The 9,562-nt window shown below is 40.6% G+C and overlaps 1 protein-coding gene across 1 annotated transcript in view; it reads right to left on the reverse strand.

Moving 5' to 3' along the window:
* The window catches only part of LHFPL3 (LHFPL tetraspan subfamily member 3), a 580,464-nt gene that overhangs the window by 199,519 nt on the left and 371,383 nt on the right, over positions 1 to 9,562 (reverse strand). The gene's annotated exons all lie outside the window — the stretch shown is intronic.

Here is a 9,562-nt window from a genome sequence, read left to right on the forward strand (position 1 = left end):
CACCAAGCAGCTGGATAGGAAACCGAAGCCTCCGGCTCTTCCCTGATTGAACCCTACGTACTCTGGGAAGTGGTGTGGTCTAGAGTGAATTAAAGCTAATGGACCATGAACATAGGTCTCCATCCATCTGTTGTCAGGCACATTCAGATATTGGGTTTGACTGGAGGTGGTGCTTTGGATGTGCTTGAGTGATGATGTAGCCATTCCTCTGGCTCACCCGGGGTACTGAAGGTTTGGTGTCAAACTGAGAATGAAGATCAAAAGCTTCTTTTTGTTTTCTCCTTATCATTCACCAAGAAACCAGGATATATTGCTCAGCATCATACATCAGCGTAGCTGTGCTTCAGAGCTTCTAGCTATCATCCCTCATCATCCACCCCTTGGACAATTGCCACTATTCATGTTTACTGGTTTTTTTTTTTAAACAGATGTAGCCAAGAATGAGAATCGTGGCTGGGCCACTCAGTCTGGAATAATATTAACATCAATGCTGACCACTGAAATTTTATTGCCAAGACATACATCACCCATACATCTGACCAATGATGACCTTTCTCCTGTTTGAAGGGAGGAGGCCACATAGGGTTCTCAGACACACTCTACTAACCTGAAAACTGACTTCCAGTGAGCAGTTAATACCTACATTTTTACCACCATAACACAGTCAGTTCATATATCCTCAAACAATATGGTAATGGAACACGATCGTTGCTGAATTTAAATTTTAGCTCTGCCTCAACCTGGAGAAAGAGCTACATCATGGATGCATGATATCTTGCATGTGAGACCTTGTTGGTCAGGAAACTGGGTATACTGCCCATCTGGCCTGACCTGTCCAGCTCTGACAACGTACAGAGGTGCTGTTGATTCTCCTATCCAGTGATCTCCTTGGATGCTGAGTCACAGGCCAGGGCTACATACTACATAGCAGGGTTCTTATCAAGCCCTCCTTGTGAGTGATGTCCCTGTCTGGTTCATCTGCTGGTGGTATCATTGGCTGGCAGCGGTTGATGGCCTAGAATGTTTTAGGTAATGACAAGTAACATGCTGGTCATTTCTTTGGTCTGATCATGTGTAATGGCTACTATAACCTTGAAATAGGGTCAGACTATAGGCCTATAACACAGTCAGTTGCTTTGCCACCAAAAAAATGTACTGGGAGATAGAGGCCTGAGAACGCATCCCTGTCTCATTCCTCCTCTGAAAACACAATGAGCAGAATGAGGCTGTCAGCCAAGCCTGGGAGCCCTGTGCCATCCTGAGAGTGAAGGTCTTTGCTCCCTGTGCTGTCGAGGAGGAGTGGACAGAACTGTGGTGTGAAGGCCCTATATTTCCTGTTCCTTCAGAGGGCTGGACAAGCAGAGGCCAGTTTGCACGTGCTGAATATGCTCCTCAAAGAAGCTGCCAGACCTCACGGCCTGGAGGAGAGATGCTCTGGTGGGCAGAGACTGCTGCCTGTAGGGACAGCCGGCTCAAATGCCTATCAATTGACAAAAGCAGAAGTTTTCATGCCCAACTTCATGGCCTGGGAAGCCTCAAAGTCCTGAGTGCTGAAGGCCAATGAACCATGAGGAGGCAAAGGAATAACGATTTCTTTAGGAACAGTCAGAGACACAAGGGAAGAAGGCAGAGTTGAACTGGACCTGGGCACTCCTGTTGTCATAGAACTGACAAAAAAAACAAACAAACCTGGAAGAGAACACTGCACAGTATTGGGGCTCCTCGAGGAAATGCAGCTAGAATGTACAAGACATCCTCAATTAAAACAAAAAAGCCCAACCAACTAAAGATGGTTGTGGTTGAGAACTGAAATAATGGTTTCAGAGGGCACAAAAGAACAAAATCCCAAGGATATGAGGGAAAAGACAGGAGATTTGGAGGTCAGAGACTTAACATGTAAATACAGTGGTCCCTGCCTTTTCTCCCTGTATCCACAGGGGATACGTTCCAGACCCTCAGTGGATGCCTGACACTGAAGATAGCACTGAGCCCCACGTACACTGTATTTTCCTATACTTACGCACCTGTGATAAAGTTTAATGTATAAATTAGGCAAAGCAAATGATTAACAATAATTAATAAAGGACAATTATAATAATATACTGTAAGAAAAGTAATGTGAATAGGGTTTCTCTCTCAAAATAATTTCTCATCCTGTATTCACCTTTCTTCTTGTGATGATGTGAGGTGATAAAATGTCTCTGTGGTGAGGTGAATGGCATAGGCATTGTGACACAGCGTTAGCCTATAATTGACCTATTGATGATTCATTGGAAGATCATCTGCTTACAGACCGTGGTTGGCTGTGAGTAGCCAATCACCCAGCAGTGAAACTATGGATAAGGGGGGCTGCTGTATGAAGAGCTCCAGGAAAAGAAAAAAAGGACTATATGGAGAAATAAATTTTTAAAAAAGAGGGCAATTCTCTGGAGAAAGACAAGTTTTTAGATTCATTACGGTTGCCAAGACTCAGGTGAGATTAATGAAAAAATAATTATGTACCTAGCTCTATCTTGGTGAACTTTATAAATTCCTCAGATAAAAAAAAAAATCTTACAGGTTCCCACACAGAAAGTGACAACAACAATGACAGATTAATTAAACAGATTAATTAAAGCAATAGTTATTGTGTGTTATAGAGTTTTGAAACAAAACCTATACCGAAAGGGTAGATAATATCCCCGAACTAAGATTTTGAAGCCCAGCAAAACCCACACACTTGAGTGGAAGCAGAAATGCAGTCGTGTACTGGGAAATGATTAATGGCTCACTCTATGGAAAAAAGATAAACAAGAACTAAAGCCCTGTTTTGGAGTGCTTGCCAATTTTCATGGTATAAATACTCCCTTTGTGGCCAATTTCAAGCTATCAAGGTGATGTCTCAGAGAAGAGTTGGTAGGAACCAGTTTTAGGACACCACAGTCAAGAGGGGTAATGTCGATAGGAAGAAGTCATAACAGACCCCAAATTCCATCTTTGTGTAATGTGGGGTGGGTAGGCAAAGAAAATAGGACACTTTTAATTCTGATCTGTTAATAGAGAAATACAAGCGTGACTACAGCTGTTTGAGGGAGTAGGTAAGCCTTTTGGCAGAATTGAAAACAATTCGTTAGTACAGGTGCTTTCAAATTAACAGGGCAGAAAATGCAGTGAAGAAACTGACCAAGTCAAAAAAGTAAGGATAGGGACTTCCAGTTTCCTGTCCATCATGGAAGGAGCTTGGAAGTCACCTCTCTATCTCAAATATAAGTAAAAAGCTAAACAAACTAAAAATCAACAACTTCTCAGATCTGTCAGGGCGGTGAGGTCACAGGGCAAACCGCTGGCCTCCAAATTGGAGAGACAGGCAGACACAACTTACTGGAGCAGAGACCTCCTTGGGAAGCAGTGCTGGGGCAGGAGTAGCTGACCTGTAACTGATGAATTGCTGGAGGCTCTGTGTGGACGAGTCTGAGAGTTAAAAACTCCAGGGGAACCACTAATAGTGTGGCCTCCACTTGGCCGTGAGTTTTATCTCCTGGAGCTCTGCCAGGTCCTCAGAGAGATGTGAGAAAAGATGGGAGAAAAATCTCCTCCTGTTTCCAGAAGGGGGAGGGAAAAAGGGACCATTTTGAATATACCAGAGCATTCTTCTTCTTCACAAGGCCTGACCTCAAGGGAAACTATTTCACCAGAGGCTAACCTACTGGGATTTTGTGAAAACCTAATCAACCTGGGAGAAGGGAAATGCCCAAATGCAGCCCCTGCTAGCCATCCTGTCCCACCTAAGCAGGGAAAAACTGAGAAGCACTTGTAAAGAAAAGTAAGTGGAGAGGAAAATAAAAAATAAAGTGTGTGAGGGATGCCTGGGTGGCTCAGTCTGTTGAGTGTCTGAGTCTGGATTCTGGCTCAAGTCATGACCTTAGGGTTGTGGGATCAAGCCCTGCGCTGGGCTCAGCGATGACAGCTTGCTTGGGATTCTCTCTCTCCCTCATTCTCTGCCTCTCCCCCAACTTGTGCGCACGCTCTCTCTTTCCCTCTCTCTCTCAAAAATAAATAAATAAACTTAATAAAAAAGTATGTTAAATATTAAATGGAATAACACAAAGAATATCAGTTATCAAAATAAAGGTGAAAATTCTTACTTTCCCTATCAGAATACATTATCATATTCACTTAGACAAAATCCAACTGTATGTTAACAAGAATCACAGTTAAAGTGACAACAAAAGATACAAAATAAGGGTATGGACAAAGATAAACCTAGTTAATTCAAACACAGTAAGCAGGAGTAACAGAATGCAAAGTCAAAGGCATTTAATGGGACAAAGAAGTTTATATACCACCAAAAGATGACATCCATGAGAAAAATAAGCTATAACCAAGTTATGCACAAACACAAGAGACAATATATAAGGCAAAATTTGGTACAAACTTGATGAAAAAATGATAAAATTATAGGGGGGGGATTTTAATAAAAAATAATGTAGGGAAAAGAATAAAATTAATAAAACCCTTTCAGAATTTGACAGATAAAATCATCTAAAAATAAACAAACTAAAGGATTTGAATAACAGAATCAGCAAGGTCAAGTTAATTGACATTTATAGAATTTTTACCCTACAAACAGAATAGATAATCTGAGTCATCCATAGGATACTTACAAACATCAATTTGGTGATAAAGAGCCTAAGGAAATTCATCAAAGTTGGGATTTTAAAAGCTACATCTTGATTTGAAAAGACCAGAAATCAACAATAAAGAGATGACCCAAAAAACAACTTGGAAATTAAATAGATATTAGAATTAAAAAAAAAAAAGATCTAGAACAAATGGAAAGAAGTCTTTATATCAAAACCTATAGGACTAAGCTTTTCCTTTCAACACAGCAGAGTGATGACACATGTTTATTTCATTGTTCTGGGACTCTAATTAAATTGACAATACAGGAAAAAAGATAATCCCAAAACAAACAAGAGAGTAGATGAAGGGGAGGGTTGTTACTGGCAGCTGACACTTTCCAGAATTATACAGAAACATGGAGCAGATGGAGAAGTGAATGATTAAACAAGTTGGAGGTGGCCATAGCTTCGAATATGAGATGAAGGGACCAGAGCTGAAGAAGAGACCCTAGCAGGATGCTAGAAAAGCCAGGTAGAACAAGGATGGGATATGAAGAAGAAAATAGGAGTTAATTTTCTGGAAATGTTGGCCATTCCCTTCCTAGGTGAATAATACCCACCAGGAGTTTATGTCCCGGGCAAAAAAAGTGGAGAATTTTCTCTAAAGAAATTGAACTAATTGGGAAGAACTGAGGCAACTTTAAGAGAAGAGTATCCTGTTTTGGTGTTTTTGTTTCTTTTTTTTAAATGTTTATTTAGGGACACATGGGTGGTTCAGTCGGTTAAGTGTCCGACTTTGGCTCAGGTCATGATCTCATGGGTTGTGAGTTCGAGCTCCGCATCAGGCTCTGTGCTGACAGTTCAGAGCCTGGAGCCTGCTTCAGATTCTGTGTCTCCCTCTCTCTCTGTCTGTCCCCCACCTCAAAAATGAATAAGCATTACATTTTAAAAAATGTTTACTTATTTTGAGAGGCAGAGAGAGCATGTCCAAATGCGAGAGGGGCAGAGAGAGAGGGGGAGAGAGAGAATCCCAAGAAGGCTCCTCAATGTCAGCACACAACCTGACACGTGGCTGGAACCCACGAACCGTGAGATCATGACCTGAGCTGAAATCAAAAGAGTCAGATGCTTAACTAACTGAGCCACCCAGGCGTCCCCACACAGAAATTTCTAAATAATATCCTTTAAAGAGTAAGAATGGGATGCTATAGGGACGCCTGGGTGGCTCAGTTGGTTAAGCGTCCGACTTTGGCTCAGGTCATGATCTCACGGTTCTGTGAGTTTGAGCCCCACATCAGGATCTGTGCTGATGGCTCAGAGCCTGGAGCCTGCTTTGGATTCTGTGTCTCCCTCTCTCTCTGCCCTTCCCCTGCTTAGGCTCTGTCTCACGCTCAAAAATAAATACACATAAAAAAAAAAAAAAAGAATGGGATGCTATACAAGGAGTCAAAACAAAAAGGAGTTCTCAGAAATACAGAATTTCCCAAAGCTGAAAAATGTGAATTGTTTTTTTCTCTGAAGAGAATCTTTTATTCAAATGTTCTAACCCAAATTTCTTAAATGCAGTGTTTCATAATTTTCTGCCACATAGGTAAATTTAACAAAATTAAATGCTTTAAAATCAAAATCTTATTTAATTTCTATATAGTTGTTCTTTTTTCCAATTCTGCCTTTTATTTATATTAAAAAAATTTTTTTGAGGATATATCACTGGCTATATTCCCTCATGCTGTGCCTTTTATTCCTGTGACTTATTCCTTCCATAGCTGGAAGCCTGTGTCTCCCACTCTCCTTTGCCCATTTTACCCATTCCACAACCCCTTCCCCTCTAGCAATCACTAGTCTCTTCTCTGTACTTATAGGTCTGATTCTGCTTTTTTGGTTGTTTGTTACTCATTCATTTTGTTTTTTAGATGCCAAATATGAGTGAAATCATATGGTATTAGCATATTTAGCACCCCAGGCTTTCTTTTTTTTAATGTTTGTTTATTTATTTTGAGAGAGAGAGAGAGAGAGAATGCACACATGAATGAGCGGGGGAGGGGCAGAGAGAGGGGAATGAGAATCCCAAGCAGACTCCTTGCTGTCAGTGCAGAGCCTGGTGTGGGGCTCAGTCTCACAAACCTTGAGATCTTGACCTGAGCTGAAATCAAGAGCTGGACGCTTAACCGACTGAGCCACCCAGGTACCCCCTGGATTTATTTGATAGTAGCCATCCCAATGGGTATGAGGTGATATTGTGGCTTTAATTTGCATTTCCCTAATGACTAGTGAGGTTGAGCATATTTTCATGTGCTTATTGGTCACTTGTATATTTTCTTTGGAGATTCAATGCCTTTGCCCATCTTTAAATTCGGTTGTTTGCTTTTTTTGTTGTTGAGTTGCAGGAGTTCATTATATATTCTGGATATCAATTTCTTATCAGATACATGATTTGCAAAGATTTTCTCCCATTTTGTGGATTACCTGTTGATAATGTCTTTTAATGCATAAAAGTTTTAATTTTCATAAAGTTAAATGTACCAATTTTTTCTGTTGTTACTTATGCTCTTGGTCCTTATTGGGTTTTAAATTTTGAATTGACTGAACCCAAAAGAGTCTAAGTCAACTCCTGCAAAGCTTAATAAACTGAAAGAGTTATGATTAACTTTAATTGGTAACTTTATGACATTTTTGTTGTTGTTTTTATTTTTTGCCACTTAAGTGGGAATAGAAGCAAGATACAGCCAGTTGCAGAAAATGAAAGCTATTCTTTTATTGTTTTTACACATCTGAATTTTAGTGTATACATTTTGGCCCTTACTCAAAAGGGTGGCAGAAAATTCAGAAGCAAAATGCCACAAAAGCCCCATGAAAACTTTCACAGAACACTGTTCTATATCAAGAACTTGCCTATAATGGGGCCTGGGCAGCAAGCACACCAGTTGGTATTTTGAGACTTACACACAAAGGCCCCATGATATTGGATGAGGATTTACACCTTATTTAGGGTAGTTTGTTTCTCCCTTTCAAGAACACAAAAACCATCAGCCAGGGATTAAGAAACCCATAATACAACCATGGTAAAGATGGGAATTTAAATGGAACTTATAAAAGGCAAAACAGGATTTCAGAAGGAATCAATACGCTGTCACATCTGTTGCCTTCCCACAAGATCCTGAGGACACAAATTCATTAATCGAGTATTCTGTCTGTTGCCGATGTTCTGTGGGCTCATGTTAAAGAACTGACAAACTGGCTTTTCCCCCTTCGTATTTAAAAACATAAGTATTGCATCAGCACCAGGGTAAAACTCAATTATGAAGACAAGTTAGATGAAATGCTCAAAATAAAAGGTTGGCTCTATAGTTTTGTTATCCTTCTGAAGTCGCACGTGGAGAAACTGTCCCAATCGCCAAAGTACACTACTTATTATTTTTGAAAAGGCCAATGAATTATTATGCTTATATTCTTTGACCTAATATGCAGCAAATCTGATTTCTGTTCTGTTGGTGCTTCTAAGAAAGCTCTAAATCTCCTTTTGGCAGGAAACATTGCTCTATATTTTTTTTATTTTTAAAATATGTGATATTAATACTCTCAGGCAGTATATTTGCTCAATCTTTCCTTGGGGATTCTCGCAAATTATAAATTACGTGACCCTCCTCATATATCTGCCAATTTGAAGTAAATTGTCAGTTATCATATAGATTGTCTAAAACACTTGAGCTGTTTGCTAAATAAGCCTTTTGCTCAGAGCTTCTCTCTTATTAAATAGCAATGCTTGCCTTTGTTTTGGGAGGTGATATTTTCCTGACAACGATTTCCATGTCATTGAAGGTCTCCTTGACTTTCTAGGTAGAGATCCTACCCTGAGTGACTAATTTCTACTCTCTCCTCTGGCCTACTGATAGAACTGTTTCTCACAAAGGGATAAAATGATGGGTGACTTCATTTTACCTTCACCAGATGATATGGCTTAGGCCACATTTATCTCTCCTTACGGTTGCTATTCACCCATTCTTAATTAGTGCCGCGTTTGCAAGTTCATTCCTCTGCTGGGAAACCCCTCTCCAATGAGTCTGCTGCTATGCATTTATTTTTCATAAAGCTGAAACGCCGACTCCACAACAAATTCCTGGTTTAGAACTCTGCACGGACGCCCATGTTATCAGTGCTCAAAAATCCTCAGAGCCATCAACGTCTTTCATCTTTTGTGGCATGACCTTGAATTTTTCCGTTCTTGCTGCAACAGCCTTCTTCTTTAGTGATGGTGGAGCAGGACTTGCACTTGTTTATCCCTTCTCTTCCAAGACTTTTCCTCTCCACTCCCTTAGCCAAGTGAGCCCATACTCTCAACACCCTTTACAAGATGGACTTTGATGAATTTTACAAAGTAAATACACACATGCCCATACACACACACACACACACACACACACACACACACACACACACTGGGCTTAGTGACATTTTCTCTTTTTCCACTTCATCCTTCTAAACTTTCACCCATCTCTTTATTTAAGCTCCCATTTACCGAGCGTACTTATTAGACACTGCTTCTTTACAGTGTATGCTCATTTGATCCTCAAAACAATCTTGCAAGTAGGGATTAGTTTTGGTTTACAAATGAGAGGCTTGAAGCTCAGAATCGAAATCCTTTGGTAAAGGCATGCACATGTACAAAGTCGGGGAGCAAGGACGTCGACCCAAATCTGCTTTTTCTTTTTGCTATAGCCTGCTGCCTTTTTGCCTGACTTTCTGCACATCTTCCAGCCTGTCTGCTTATTTGCTTGTTGTCCTTGTGTTTCTAGGCTAGATAGAGGCCGGATTGCTACTGCTTGTAGGTCCCTTGGGAAGGTGGTAAATTTCCTCTGGACACTTGTCATTCCACCTGTCACTTTACTGCACCGGCGTGGACCTCACCCAGCAGAGACAATGTGTCAGTCTTCCAGATAAGAAACACCCAGATGCAAAGCCCT

This window comes from Panthera tigris, chromosome A2, assembly GCF_018350195.1.
Source record: "Panthera tigris isolate Pti1 chromosome A2, P.tigris_Pti1_mat1.1, whole genome shotgun sequence".
Lineage (NCBI taxonomy): Eukaryota > Metazoa > Chordata > Mammalia > Carnivora > Felidae > Panthera > Panthera tigris.